Genomic DNA, 15,864 nt, shown 5'->3' on the forward strand with positions numbered 1-15,864 from the left:
GGGAAGAGGGAAACGCGGGCTTGGAAGACTGCCTGCATATGAAAAGCACTTCCTAAATAGATCCGAGAGTAAATTAAAGAGTGGCTCTGGGCCGGAGCATGCACAGAAAGTAGACCTTAAGCCTGCAGGCATATGCAGACTCCTTTGAGGCGTTGGATGGCCGACAGGGGCGGGCTAATGGTGACATGACTGGCGGAGGAGGGACAAGAAGCGAGAGCGTGGAAATCATACAGCTACTTATCAGTGCCTGGCACTGCATTGTTGGAGGAAGCACTGGGGCTCCGACGCGGTTGAGTGGAGAGGAGAAGACCTACGACAGGAATTTCAAAATCTGGAGAGGAGCGGTGATGCGACGGGTCTCTTCAAAAGGGCATCACAGGGAAGGAGTTGACTGGGAGCGCTGGAGGTGGCAAACGGTTGTTGGGGGAGTCTACACTGGAACACTGGGAGTACCAGAGGCGCCATTGAAGAAAAGATCAGCGAGGGTGGCCTGTGGGATGGAAGTTGGGCATTGGCTTTCAGTTAACCCACACACAGCGCAACTTATGGAGAGATTGTAAGATGCTGAAACTCAGGTCATGAAATAACTGCACAATCATTCAGCTAAGCATAATTAATGGAGGTCCTGGGCTATTGATGTGCATGATCCCAAATTGACCAAGGGAATTATTTGTTCCGAGGGCGATACGGTCTAGTCTTGCTGAAATCCTTTCGGGGATAACGTCCTCTGGGGGTCTTACCCATCATTGCACGGCCCTATTGGGGGCTATGGTCAGTCAACACCCCTGAAGCCAAGCGCATGCACGTCTTGCTACATACAGCAGATCCTCAGAAGAGGACCTATGACGGAGAGAGTGTCAGACTTGGAGCGGAGCTATAGGGAGTACCAAATTATAAATGACCACGTACCATACTCCTGTAGGGAGGGCCATTTTTTGAGCTGGCCCAGGAGCAGTGCTAGAAAACTTACAGGTTGGCATCTATAACTGGTGGCGTTGACGTCAGGGTGGGACTTCAGTAACTTGAATTCCCCATTTTAAGAGCTACGTGAAGGGGGAAGTTAGCTAAGCAGCAAAACAAACAGAAGGGCCTTTAATCTGGTGAGATTAAGGCAATGTTGCAAATACAAGAGCTATCTAAACAGCAAACATTTGTACGAGTCCACTCAGGCGAGGTCACCACGGAGTAGCTGGACAGGGCTTTCTGACCTCTAGGAAATGCTGGCCGAAATAAAGAAGCTAAAGTACTGTGTCCTCAATCTGACCAAGTCTATCACAGACTGAACAAACAGATGTTGGCAGTGGAAAAAAGTGTTGAGGAAACAGACAAAACTGTGCGAACAAAGCTATGAACAAGAGAAATTGGCAAAAATAATGGACTCATTGGAACAGCAGATAAGTGGATCGTAAACAAGAAAGAGGACTCTGAAAATGGACCCAGACGGAATAATGTCCGATTGCATGGGATACCAGTGTCTTTCCTGGATAATGATACAAAGGGTTACGTGCAGGCGTTATTCCCCCACTTGTTTAACAATTTGAAGGAAGAAGATATATTATCCCAGATAGGACCCATAGGGTATATACCTCTTACCAGCAGAGGATGAATTTACTGCCAAACAAACTTCCAAGGGTGTATTTCTTTGAATTGAAGGAGAGGATCCGAAGAGAACCAAGGAAACAAGAACCCCCAAGAATCTGCAACACCAACATACTAATGTTTCAAGCTGTGGCTCCTGCGACCCTACGAGGACGTAAGCATCTGAGAATGGTGACGACCTAGTTATGATATTTTAATTATATTGCGCCTATACACAAGTGTTTCAAGCCATGACGAAGCTAGGGAGGGGGAACAAGACAACAATCTTACTAGGCCCAGTGACATTGAGATCGCGCAAGTGCAGGGGAGAAGTGCCAGGGGTAGAGGAGGAGGAAGTGCAAGACATAGGATTAGACAATGAAAATCTAGAAGTGCGGCCAGCAGTTGGTAGTACAAGTGCAGAAAACAGGTGATGGATAAGTGCAAGATACAGCCCCAAGAGCAGAGTTTCCAGGGGGGCAGTGCAGGTGTAAAACTGGGAGGGCAGGACCATGGGCCCAAACAGAAGGGCATATGTTATAGAGGGACCTTTCTGTGGGGCCTCAAATTTGAATACCAAGGCACAACACACCATGTAACTAAAGAGGTGGTGACAGACAATGGAATGAAATGACCCACACTCTTTCAGAGCAGGAGGCGCCTCAGAGGGAGGATGAGACATGTCAACAATGCATGGCCAGAAGAGATGGATGGCGACAGGTTCCCCCCTAATCCCAAAGGGAGAAGAAAAGTTCCTTAAGTTATGGCACTTGAAGACAGGGTTCAGTATGGGAGATTAGAGGGTACAGTTGGATAGATAAATGTAAGCTATGCATTATAATGGGTCAGGAGAGCTGGGTTTCGATTGACACTATGGGACTCGGGGGAGGTGGCAGGTGGCTGAGGGACGGAAGTTGAGCCTGTTCCGACACATGTATGAAGGAAATACATGATTCGAAGTTATGAAGTTGGGGAACGGGGGGTGAGGGAGTTTGGGAAGGGATACGGTGGATTAGGTTGGGGGCGATAGACCTTTTTGTGGGATGAAACCAAGTTGCAGGACAATCAGAGACAAGAGGATTCGAAGTTGGATTATGGCGGATATACACGTTGACCCTCAACGTTCAGCGGTTGAATTCCCCATTGAAGCATCGATCGATAATGCAGAGGCCGATAGGGCACCAGGCCTCAGTGGTCTTTCTTCAGGGAACACATTTACTACAGGGGGGATGAAAAATGAAGGGACAAACCAGTATTTTGAATCTAGCGGTACAAAGACCAGGGCGGGAGTGCAGAATTTTAATAGGTTGGGGTTCCAGAAGACATTCCTGTACAAAGACCCAGAGGGAAGATATTTAGTGCTAAAAAAGGTACCATAGAAGAGCAAACATTTACATTAGTGACAATGCCCGCCCCAAACGAACAAGACCAGTTCTGAACCATGTTACTGCAAAAGATTGGGGGGAAAATGGTGTAAAAGTAAGTGGTGATAGGTGGTTATTTCAACTGTGTTATGGACCCCATGCTAGACAAAACATTAGCCCCTATGACGGGCTTTGAAGACACTTCCGAGATCTGGCCTGATTGAAATATGGTGGTTTTTCCATGACACCAAAACAGACACATTTTTCTGCAGCACATAAGGTTTTTCCCCCCATGAATAGATATGATCTTATTGTCGGCATCCTTAATCCCTCGAGTCACAACAGCAGAACTAGGGGTACAGTATCTTGTGATCATGCCCCAGTATCCCTCCAATTAGATTTGAATATAACCCAGTGAGAGATCCCAAGACAATGGAGATTGTGATTGACAACTATTTTGGGGGGAAATGGACTGGAAGGTGGTTTGGGAACGCAAGCAAAGTGGTAATATTGAGGGGGGGATTTATATCTCATCGACTGCCATTTTTAGAGAACACAAACTTTGTTGCATACATCTCGAATGAGGTAACTGTCAAGGCACCATGTGCCCTGCGGAAAGTCAGAGCACAATTAGAGGCCCACACGGCAGAGTGCTCGGGACAAATGCTGTTGAGATTAAAACAGCCCGCCAACTAATGCTCCATATAGCATATGTCAACATCCAGCAAAGGTTATGGCAAGTTAAAGATCCCACGCTGGGACAAGCCACTGACATTCCTCGAACCATGTAACTGGGAGTCAAATGTGTCTTGGAACAAAACCCAAAATACAGTTACATAGGAGATCAAAACAATTCGATACCCGGGCGTGACTTGAATATCACAAGTTATGTATGTGAATGTAGGCATGCACCGCACTTAGTTAGAATCCTTAGCTTTCCCTCTAGATGGGATTATGAATGTTAGCAAGCACCATACTTAGATGAAACTGTAAATGTTAAAATGTGCAACACTAAGACGACTTTTGCCTGTGTCCCATCTAGATAGTATTTTGAATGTTAGCATATTCCACACCTGGATGGAACTTGGATGTTAGAATATGCCACACTTAGAATTGAGAACATTAGCCTGCGCCGTACCTAGATAGGATTGTGAAGGTTAGCGAGTGCCACACTTGGACAGAACTGTGAATGCTTGCACGTTCAATGTCATAACCCACTAACCAATATAAGCTCAAACTCATCTAAAATAAAACTCCCAACCATCTCTCGCACAAAAAGCTGCACGCACTTCACCACCACATAAGCCTCAACAACAGCACACGCGGACTGACAACGTTACAATACTCGCACCAAAGCTCGGCACTCGGTGTCTACCGAGTTGGAGCTGCCAACAGTACACCACTCCTCTCACTATCCTACTCCCTCTTCACCTTACTAACCCATCCCACCTTCTCGTTTACAGATCCGCCAGAGGACCGATTTCATTGGTGACGGTGAGCTATATAAGTAACTTTAACATAACATGTGCAACCCAAACCAGGGATACAGTGGTAGGTTATAAAAAGCTGACAAACAAAATGAAGGCAGATCTGAGCACAAAATAACGCAAAGGTCACACTAACAAGTGCAATTCAAACACCAGATGGGAGACAATAAATGCCCAGTGTTGAGAGCAGAATATGTAATGGGCCACTAGGAGCGGCTATGCAGAAATAAGAGCATTCTCAAAGTCGACAGGATAAAAGCCTTAGAAGTGGGAGGGCCAAAATACCTGCAATCTAGGATGGCAAATCATAAACACCATATCCTCTAAAGTAGAGAAAAAAGGACCGTGGGAGCAATTCGGAGTGAACAATCTGAAATAAATCAAAATGAGGATGATGCAGGGTTACCATACACCATGGCAGATATGTGCAGGATACTTAAAGAAAATGTACAGTGCCTTCTTCCTACCAATATCAGACCCACAGGATAAGGAAAGTCCTAGAAGAACAAAAGGGTGCACATGGATCAACCTCATTCTCCAGGGCAGAACCACATGCTGCACATTGTATGTAGGAGAAGGCGACACCATTTGTAAGCTGGGAAGAATATGTGGCATTCAAAAGCAAACTACAACCAAGAGAATTAGAAATATATTCAAAGGAAGAATACCTTATTTTATGACAAGATTTATACCCGTAAATGAAAATAAAAAGATAGGGAAAAAGATACAACAAAAATGTACATTTTTTTTTAAAAAAACACCTAAAAAAAGTGAATGCTTAGTTCCCATAGAAATAGTAAACAAACCTAATAATTTGCATGTGTGCAGCCTTAAGATACTTAAATGCCAACATATAGCAAGATTGATGCCCACTACCCATCAATCAAATGCCGACCTCCATGAAACCAGCAAATACACCAGACCTCTAGTGAACATACCACCAAATTGAACTGGATGAAGAATACAAAACCCTCACACATCATTTCTAACACCTATAGGAGCATAGAGATTTCAACACATGTCTTTTAGTCTGGCATCAGCCTCAGCAGTTTTCCAAAAGCTTGTAGAACATTTGTTCTAGATGGTGTATACGTCTTCTAGAGCGATCGTTTTATCTCAGGAAATGATGAACATGATGTTCGGTTACATGGTGTACTCAACGTCATCATGAACAAGAAAGAAGTCTCACTCTGAAGTTGGAAAAGTGTCAGATAAAAGTAACCAAGGTCGAGCATTTGGATCATACCACTGATGTTTGTTTTTTTTTTTATTTTTCGTTGGCAGAGGCAAAAAGCATTTACATACATCAGAGCGGGTAAAGCATTTGGTACATGCATGAGTGAATACAGGGGTATACAAAGACAATGGAGCAACATTGTGGGGGTGGGGGGATGACATCGCGGGGCAATAAGTTCCCAAGTTCTTCAAGGAGGAGGCTGGGGGGGAAATCGTCCACTGTGGAAGTATCATCCAAGCCATTCAAGTAGCTATTGAAGGCGGACCATATCGGGGGCGGGATCGAGCTGGGATCATTTCAATAAACTCTTCTTCACAGTTTCGGGACCATTTGAGCAGATTTAACCATTTATGGAACGAAGGGGGGGTGGGACTCTTCCAGTTTTGCAAAACACATTTTTAAGCCACTATACAGCCAATATTCAGGAACCTAGCCATGCTCTTGGCTCCCTCAGTCTGCCATATCCCAAACAGAACACCCAACGGATCAGTGTCAACCACAGAGTCAGTAATTTCAGGTAGTGTTTCCAAAACTGTGCCCCAGAACGCAGTCAGGCTTGGACAGTTCCACAACATGTGTAGATGGTCAGCCACCTCCTAATGCTATGGGATGTGGCCCTCCCAGGCACGAAGCCCGATTGGTCATCATGGACCATTTATGGCATGACCGGGAGGAAGCGATTGGCAATCACTTTAGCAAAAATGTTGGTGTCTAAATTCATTAACGACAGAGGCCTGTACGATCTGCACTCATCGTTGGGCTTACCGGGTTTAAGTAAAACGGCCTCACGTAACGTTGGGGGGAGGGAACCCAGCCGGAGTGACTCATTACATACTTCAAGTAGTTTGGGGGCTAGTATGGCCACGTGCTCTTGATAAAATTCTGCGGTCAGCCCGTCGGGGCCCGGTGCCTTACCCTTAGGGCACTTAGATATGGCTTCAACTATTTCATCTAGTTGGAAGGGGGGAAGTCTAGCTGGTCCCTGGTTGCGGGGGAAGATACAGGTTGTGGGAATCTGTTCGAGGAGGTCTCGCATAAATGATTCGCTGTGTTCAGGGGGCTGAGAGTATAGGTCTGTATAGAAGTCCGTAAAGACTTCAAGGATCTGTTGGACGGACCAGTGAGCTGTCCCCTGGTTGTCCTTTACACAATTGATCTGTGTTTGGCCCCACTCGCCCCTGGCCAGGGTGGCCAATGTTTTCCTACCACTGATGTTTAAGGTATCAAACCAAAGAGAAAAGCCGAATGCCATAATGGGAGTACCTTCCCCTAACAATAGGGATCAGTCGAGATCATTCTTAGGCCTGCTGGAATACAACTAGTTTGTTCAAGATTTTGCGGATAAGACCAGAAACATTCGTTTTATTAATGTCAACACAAAGATAGATAAAAAGGAGCACCAACTCAAGGCATTTAAACCCCCAGCTCTCACTAGAATTATAGTAGATGCCAACAACAAAGGACTAGGGTGTGGGACAAAGCCAATGTAATACAAAGGAGAAGAACCCATAGCATTTACATCAAGAATCCTCCACAAAAGTTACTCTGTGATAAGAAATAAGCTTTGGGAGTGTTCTGGGCCATAAGATTTTTAAAAGTGTTGGGTCGGCCCATTATCATAAGAGAATATAAATCATTAAAAACAAGTACAAAGTCCTGATTTCAGCCTCACCAAGGATTGGTACATTGATGGTGGAAAAAAAAAATGCAAAAATATACATACCTGCCAAGAACACGGTAAGTGGTGTCTCTCGATAACAGATGTACCACAACCAATAATGGGGGGGGACGCATTTAAAATGTTATATTAGAGGCATGTGCCTTTCTCGAGAGGCGGTGAGCTTAAATAGCTAAGACAACAAATGTGAAGGGGAAAATAAAAGGCTGGAGGCTGAATACATGAGGCATCATAGGGATGGCCTACTTGGGAGGATGCAGGTAGCACTATGCAATAATACACTAGCTGCTAGGGAGGTGCAATACCGAGACAGCAACACAAATGCGAGGCGCTATCGGGGAAAAGGATAGCCTAGGCCTCATACTGGCCTAACTGCTGAAGCAGGAGTCAGGACAGCACAATATACCCAAAGTGATGCGCCAAAATGGGACAGATGCAGAGAGGAGGATACAATCAACAGGGCATTTCTAGATTAGATTACTATATTAGTCTATAAGCTTCTAAGGTAATCCCCTGCAGTCAGTTGTGCATGTCCTGAGCACAACGGGAGTGACGCGGCTAGGATTTGAGGCAGCTGAAGGCTTAAAAAGGCTACGGTTAAAAATCACTCCCAAATGGAAAGACGTTGGCCATGGATGGTCTCACATCGGGATTCTTTAAAGCCTTCATAGTGATTCTCACCTCGCACCTTAAAAAGGTCTATGACGCTTTCATGGAGGTGGGCGGCTCCCGGAGTCTAACAGGACAGGGAAATAGTCTTGCTATTGAAGCCGCATACGTGTGATACTCAAGAGTGCCTCACATAGACCACTGTCCATACGTACAACAAAATATTTGTGAGCATACTTGTAAACCTTATAAAGCATATGCCACTGCTGATCCATCCTGACCAAACTGAGTTATCGCAGGTAGGTCTAAAGCCAAAATCTCTGTAGGCTTTCTACAATTATACACAATATCCCACTTGAGTGCCAGCCCCTTCTGGCTACACTCGACACAGAGAAAGCCTTTGACTCGGTGGAGTGGCTCTTCCTCTTTGAAACAGACTATGGGTATAGGCCTTGGATTTATAAGTAATGCATACGCCCCCCGAGAGCAATAGTTTGTACCAATACCAGAAACTTGCCACCATTTGTACTTCTAAGGACTACGATGCAGGGCTGCTCCCATTCCTTTTTGTGTTCGCTATGGAGCAGCTAAGTGTGCATATTGCAGGAATTCCATAGGCCTAGGGGTATTCGAATTTGTGAACAATATAGTGTCACTATATGCAGATGACATGCTCTTCATTGTATGGGATCCAGGTGTCAACTTGGCCTGGTTGCAGCAGAGATTAATAGCTATGGTCAAATCACAGGTTCCAAGATCAGTTAGGGTAAATCATAGTTCCTCCCCTTGTCCCCCAACATGCAGAAAGCGGGTGAATGCCTAAGTTTTGTAAGGCAGGACAAAAGATCAGATACCTGGGGGTTAGGGGGCGAACCTGGTTTACACTTAAATGCGAGAGCTGTACTTTTAGAAGAGCTGAAGCGCAAGGTGGCAGGATGGGTAAAATTACCCATCACCCTAACGTGCAAAGTTGCTATCAAATTGGTTGTGCTACCATAATTATTTATATATATCAAAATGTACCCATAACACACAGGCTGTTTTAAAGAGGGTTGGAACCAAGTTATTGAAATTGGTGTGGGCGGACAAGCTGCCACGTATCTCGATGAGTACATATGACAGAGGCAGACTGACAGTCCCAGACCTGCAAATATACTTTGATGCAGCGCAAGCGCAGTACACAGCAGGCTAGCTTGAGGGGGAGGGGAGAGGGGGACCAAACAGACTCCACAGCTGGAGCTTGAGGGAGACGTTCGCGCTTAACGAGGAATAGAAATAAAATACAAATATGCTATGCTACAAGGTGGGCCCAGTAGAACCGGGTCCTTATACGAGCCAACACAACCTCCTATATAATGCCCCTGGAGTGCAGATCACTTGTGAGAAGCATCTGTGCGCCCAATTAAGCAATTTGGGCATCACACGACTGCGGGGGCGGGAGGCTATTCGAAAATGGGGAATTTATCAGACTGGAACTAAGGGATAGGGCCTGGTCAATGGTCTGACCTTATTCCTCTGCTACAAACTAAAACTAGCTTTAATGAGCACATGGGGAGCTTCCCATCGGAACGGAGGCTGTCCTTGATCACATTTGCTTGCAACTGGAGTAATCAGCACACACCTAGGGCCCGATTCATGGAATTCTTTGCACGGTTCCAAGTGACTTTGCACTGCTAACACCCCCCGCCCCCTGTGCACACATTCATGGGACTGTGCTAAGTGTATTTTTGTATTACAAAATGAACTCTGCACTGCAAATAAACACTTTGCGCAGTTCCATGAATCAGGATTTGTGTCGGCAGTGCAAAGTCACTTAGAACCGTGCAAGGAATTCCATGAATCAGGCTCTGAGTGTCCAACCTATACTGCAAGCAGAGACTTAACCTGGCGGCTAGGGAATGGTGGGAAGAGACGGAGGGTGCACCACTTACAGATTAAAAATGCAAACATTTGGTTGCACCAGCTGCAATCAAGTAAGAGAATGGGTCAGTGAGAGCACTCCAGAGAAAGTGGATTGCTGCAATGGGTCACCAAACTTTGCAAAACTGCAAAATTGTCATAACCGGTTGTTAAAGGACATAAGATGCAAGAGAAGCCAAAACTCAGAAGGACGAATGAAGACATCAAGACCTGGAACTAAGCCATACTAGTAAAGAAGAGAAGAGGATCCCAAAAATGGGAACCCTTACTCATCAATTGTAAATGTAAACACACTGGTTATTCATTTGATAAAAAAACACAGTAATAATGTGAAAAAGAAGTTATCCTTTGAAATGCAGGTACGAAGTCCGAAATAAACAGCTTGTGTGAACTATCAATACATATATAAAGTTCAATTTTAACAACTCTTCTTCTTGAGGCAAAAGTTGAACTGTAAAACAAAATATAAATGAAAAGTCTTTATGCATTTTGCCTTACAATCAAAACTTCAAGATTTTGAAAAAGCACAAACTGACATAAGAAAACAAGGGTGAGACCCATTCAAGGAGATAAGGCCGATCTGACATATTAGGGAGCATACGATTGTGTGATGGATTCTGGAGTACCATGACTGTTGTTGCATCAATGACATTCTGTCTAGGATTGATCCCTCTAATTCAGAGATGTCTTTTACCATCAAAGTGCTATTGCCTTACGTAGTGAAAACAAAACAGCTACAATTAACCTGAGTCCAAGTGTATATCCTATGTCCCAGTACTTGATATCTAGTATCACTATTATTTGTGTATTACCGTGACCCTGTGTCTAGACAGTCCGGGGCACAATTTCACAAATTAATATGCATACCTTAATTTGAGTGCCCGAGGAACTTCTTCTAGGAGTAATACAATTCTGTGTTCTGGTGCTCTGTTTACAAGATAACTATCCTGTCTTGAGATGGGAAACCCCTGCTGGAAACAAAGCATTTGAATATGCATTGATGAGGAATATATATATATATATACACACATATACACACACACACACACACACACACTCTAGAATCAACATTACTGGTCTCAGCAGAAACTATTGGTGCAATCTATTCCCAAAGGGCCATTATTGAAACTGCTTGAGGCTGTGACCTCCACATCAGTTCCTATATATCACTCGTGTCAGCAAAGTGCTAGTAATCTGTCAAAAATAATGGTAATGTTGCTCACACTGTCTCACAATGTATGCATTTGCTCAAAGTCAATTGTAGGATAAGTGAAAAGTAGTAAGGAACATGATTATATCCATAATGCAGGCTCACCTCTAATGCAGTGAGGAAGATGTAAAAAGTTTCAATGCGCTACACGCCCTTCATATTAATAGTGCCAACCCCGTTCTTCCATCCACGGTACATACACAGCAGAGGTCTGGGGTGAACGTCTACAAAAAACATCAAAAGATGCAATCACTAAATGTACTCTTCTGCTTAAAGAGGACCCTTACAAGAATGCAGTGTTTGAACCCAGCGCGATTCTGACCTGTACAGCTGACTACATCTACTCAAGGACGGAATGTGAATTCAGCGTCCGTTGTCAGCGTCTTCTTCAATCGCGCTGGAAAGGCTGTGCGTGTATCATCATGCAGGGAAGCACGCTCCCTAATGCGTTTCTGGTGTCCGGGGAACCACGCAGGATGCCAGAAAACGGTGTGTGCACCTATCCCCCCTATGTGGAGTGTCTGTCAAGAAAACTAAAGAAGGACGGAACACACTCCGGATGGTGCTGTTGACAGCCTGGTCCACAGACAGACTAGGTATATTATGGCCACTATATTTTACTTTGTGATAGTAAGCGTGTTATTACTAGATGTAGCTACCAGTGTATTCCATTTAAAAACTTAAGTAATGCTAATCCATGATGCATCAACAATCATGATTTCTACAACCATTTAAAAACTTACAATTGAGCAAATCTTATATTTCTTAATGATTGTTATGTATCAAAATACAGATCAGTGGCTAGCGCTGCGTGAGTGTTAGTCTAACTTTAATATAGTACTGCATCAATTGCATTATGGTCTAGACAGCAAAAATGATGCTATCATGTGAATTGCTATCAACCATCTCTCCTGATGTGCTCAATATTCCAAAGTTAATCAATTATTCCATCAATTGTTACTGGTGGGCCGGTGAACAGTACCCGGACTGATGCTAATTTACCAGATATTCCAGCTTGTATAACGGTCAAGTAACCTATACAGTACTCTATGCTCATTAAATTGCAGCTGTAATCTTCTCATCAACACCAATCGCTCCTGCATATGTTTCAATGTTAAGTTCAAATCATCATTAGATGAAGCATTTGAGAGAACTCTTTGTTAAGCCCCTTCGGGTTCAAAGTGTCTAGGAGGTGTATCCAAAACTTTTCTCTGCGGGAGCGGATGGACTGAATCTCCCCCCTCTGTATTGTTTGACAACTTCCAATATTTGGAATTTGACCTGAGCTTCTGTGTGCTGATTTTCAATGAAGTGTCTAGCTAGAGGAGATTTTGTGTTTTTGCGTATAATATTTGATGTGTCCAGTGATTCTGTCCTTAAACGGTCTAGTAGTCTGGCCCACATATAGTTTGCCACAGGGTCATTTGATCGCGTAAATGACTAAGCTATACTAGACCAGTTAAAGCAGATCAAGGAAAAATGCACAGTATGCAGGTATGACAACAATATCTTGTTAGACTTACAGAAGAAGCGGAAGACCTACCCCAAACATTGGGAATGATTTTGTTATTAAGTATAGTCATTTGTCTATTCACCTAAACTCTTACTGGTGCCCAAACCACACTAGTTTCCATTTATTTTCTCACAACGGGAAGGGTGTAGTAATGTAATACATGAACCTGTGGGTTCTGGAAGACGACAACATTCCTTGTGATACATGCTTCCAGAACACCAAGCATTTACAATTTAATGAGCTGAAAAGTGGCCAGTTACTTACCAGTTTGTATCAGTGCCATCCTGGTAGGGCCCACCAAATAAATGCGTCTTAATCATCAAACTGAGCGTGTTTACTAGAATAAGCAGACTTTTTTGGACTAGCATGAAGTATTCTTAGTTTTTCCGCCAATACATTCCCGACTATAGCACAGTTAAGAAGAAAAGGTGTTGACATTGAGACCTTAAAAGAGCCTGGATGCCAGCCTGCTCAGTGGCTTTAGCAGTTACTAAAACAGATCAACAAGAGGGCAGTTGAAGCTCCACTTAAGTGGCCACAAACGAATGTACAATATGTCCAACACCCCCCCGTTGCAAAAGGGGTTTTCTTTCAGACTAACCAGTTAACGCTCACCTCATTCACACAAGAAACAAAGCCTTACACGTGAGGAACAAGCTAAGCAGTGCTTATTTTTGAGACTAGGAGTACCTGCAATCCTTAAAGAATGAAAAAAGTACTGGTACTTAACTGTGTGGCGAGGAGAAAATGAAAGCATGTCATTTAACTGTATCGCAATGAAGAACTAAGCTCCTGCCGCCTTTGCTATGGAAAGTTATGCCACCTTCCTCCTCCCCTTTCCTCCACAAGGTCTCCTTCAGGGCCCAGTAAATGGGATGCGAGTGGGCACCACTATACTCCTAAACGCTAATTTTCAAAATGTTGAAGAATATTCCACAAATCATGAGTGGAATGCAAACCCTCCACTAGACACTCAAATGACAATCTGAGAAAGGACCAAGGCTATGAGCCTGCGGTGAGCACTGCAGACCCTATAACCACCTGGTTTAAGAATAAATGCTAAAAGTGGTCTCCAACACTAATCAATGTTGCTTCACGAAGACTACGACAAATCAAATACTCAACTGTGGTGACCAATTTAATGATTAATGGATGCAAATGGCCAATGCATTTCAGACCTGTATGGTCCTTCATCAGGGCACTGTCTGCTACTAACTGCCCACACGCTAAAGACCTCAAGCAGAATCTACGTAGAAATGCATGGGCCAAAACTAGGCAGCACAACACCATTTCGCCAATTGCGATTTAGTGGTTAACCCATGGGGGCTGGGGGGGGGGGGGGGTCACCGAGTTTTCATATGTAACACGGATTAATTTGGAAAGCCTGGACAGTTACTTAAGCAGCTGATATGTAAATGTTTAAGTGTTTTGAATTTATGATGGAACGAAAACCTGCACAGAGTTACTTACCAAATTCCTTATTACTAGACAATAAAAGCGAGCAATACAAAAACTGCTATGTCTTTGATATCTGCTAGCAAAATAAAAATCGTTTGATATGCATATTCTCATTTTAACAATGCATGAACACAAATTGGAAGTGTGTGAAAGAATCCCTATTGTACTGCTTAATCAAAGTGTGCGAGTGATCATTGGCAAATAATTCAATCTCACTATGCGGTGCCTGTTAAAATTGGGAGTTCTCAAAGCCTTCCATCTTTCATACATCCACATTGCTGGTGTTTAAAACAGGTCAAAATCAGTCCAATTGATGAGCATCTTTGAGAAACGGGCATTAGGCTCGCAGAAGCAAATGTAATGACAGTAAACAATTGTCCTGAGATTTTGGTTGGAATCACCTGTATGTTTGAGCACTGCACGCGCCAAAGGCAAGACTCAGAAGAATAAATGCGAACTTCCACAGGATGTAAGAATAAGACGCGAGTGGAAGTCTGGGCACAGAGACAAAAAGGAAATTGATACAAAGAAAGAGACACACATAGAAAGCGAAACAGAAGGAGAACTAGGAATATGAAGTGGGACATGCAAGGCGAGAGTAATTGAAATGGGCCTACGATCCTTGGCAGTGATGAGAGCGATTTTAAAAGCCTGCCAGGTTGTGCCCCAGCCCTATATTGGCGAGTGCATGCACTTCGCCCTCAGTCCCCCATTTAAAGCAGTGATTCGCCCTAAGTCCCCCATTTAAAGCAGTGAAGGGGCGCAGCGTAGCATCCAGTTGCACACCCCTTCCACGTCCGTTTACACACACAACTACACCTGAGCGCTGACGTTCAACTCCATTCAACGCCCATGTCCCCTCCCTAAACAAGAGGTATTGCGTTTGGCGAAGGCTACATTCCGCTGTACTGCATACAACAGGTTGTCACTCATACACGCCTTTACATAATCAATTCGTGTTTTGGAATGGCCGACGAGCTAACAGGTAGCAAGCACTCAAGTAGACAGCGCAGGGCACAATGTGACATTGTTTACATGATATCTCCCGCTTCCAGAACACAAAGCAAACAAGAAACCGAACAGCATTCCGGTGCCTTACACACCCTGGCATGTGCACGAACCAAGCAGAGCCAAGCTAAACCGCCTGCAGGAAACACGTTATATCCGCACTGTTGCTGTAACATTAGCTCACACAAAAGAAGATCAAGCCCCAAAGCAGTTCCCCTTTGCCCAATGCCGGAAGGGTTTGAAAAGGCACAAAATGCGCCTTACAACTAGTCTGCAGTCATAGCGTCTGTGCACACTAGTAGTGCAAACATGACGAACAGTGCTACCGCTGCAACCATGTCACAGACACTGCTAACACTATGGTCGCAGCATGCAAACACCCATGACTGTAGGACTGCAATAATGCATATATATATATATATATATATATATATATACACGCACATCTCGCGCCGCGCAGGTACCATAGAGCATGCATACAGTTCGCACACATTACTGATAATCAGCCATATTCACACTGCTGCTATTGCGACCATGAACCACACAGCTCCCTAGCACTACAGCCCGTGGCGTAGCGTAGATATGGAGACACGTAAAGCCAGTACTGCGCGAATAGCGTATACACACACGCCTACAACAGCAAGGGTGTGCGCAGCGCTGTCTACTGCAGACACGGCGTAAACACTAACGCCCCTCACCCATAAAGACCCACACTGCCTACGTACATTGGAGCCCGGCTACGCACACAGAGCGGAATAACCGTAGGGCCTGGCCAGGGTTGCATACACCAGCTCTACAAGCA

At 44.3% G+C, this 15,864-nt stretch overlaps 1 protein-coding gene across 4 annotated transcripts in view; it reads right to left on the reverse strand.

Annotated features, from left to right (window-relative positions):
• Positions 1-15,864, reverse strand: part of ACSL1 (acyl-CoA synthetase long chain family member 1) — an 877,045-nt gene that overhangs the window by 860,845 nt on the left and 336 nt on the right. The window contains exons 2-3 of one of the 4 annotated variants that reach the window (XM_069631502.1): positions 11,189-11,307; positions 10,741-10,841 (exon numbers count right to left, since the gene is read on the reverse strand). The exons of 2 other annotated variants lie outside the window; for them this stretch is intronic. The gene's annotated coding sequence lies outside the window, so the exon portion shown is untranslated. The remainder of the gene's footprint in view (positions 1-10,740; positions 10,842-11,188; positions 11,308-15,864) is intronic. One more of the 4 variants, XM_069631503.1, reaches the window with a different exon arrangement.

Source organism: Ambystoma mexicanum, chromosome 6q (genome assembly GCF_040938575.1).
Source record: "Ambystoma mexicanum isolate Mex_15411 chromosome 6q, UKY_AmexF1_1, whole genome shotgun sequence".
In the NCBI taxonomy this organism is placed as follows: domain Eukaryota; kingdom Metazoa; phylum Chordata; class Amphibia; order Caudata; family Ambystomatidae; genus Ambystoma; species Ambystoma mexicanum.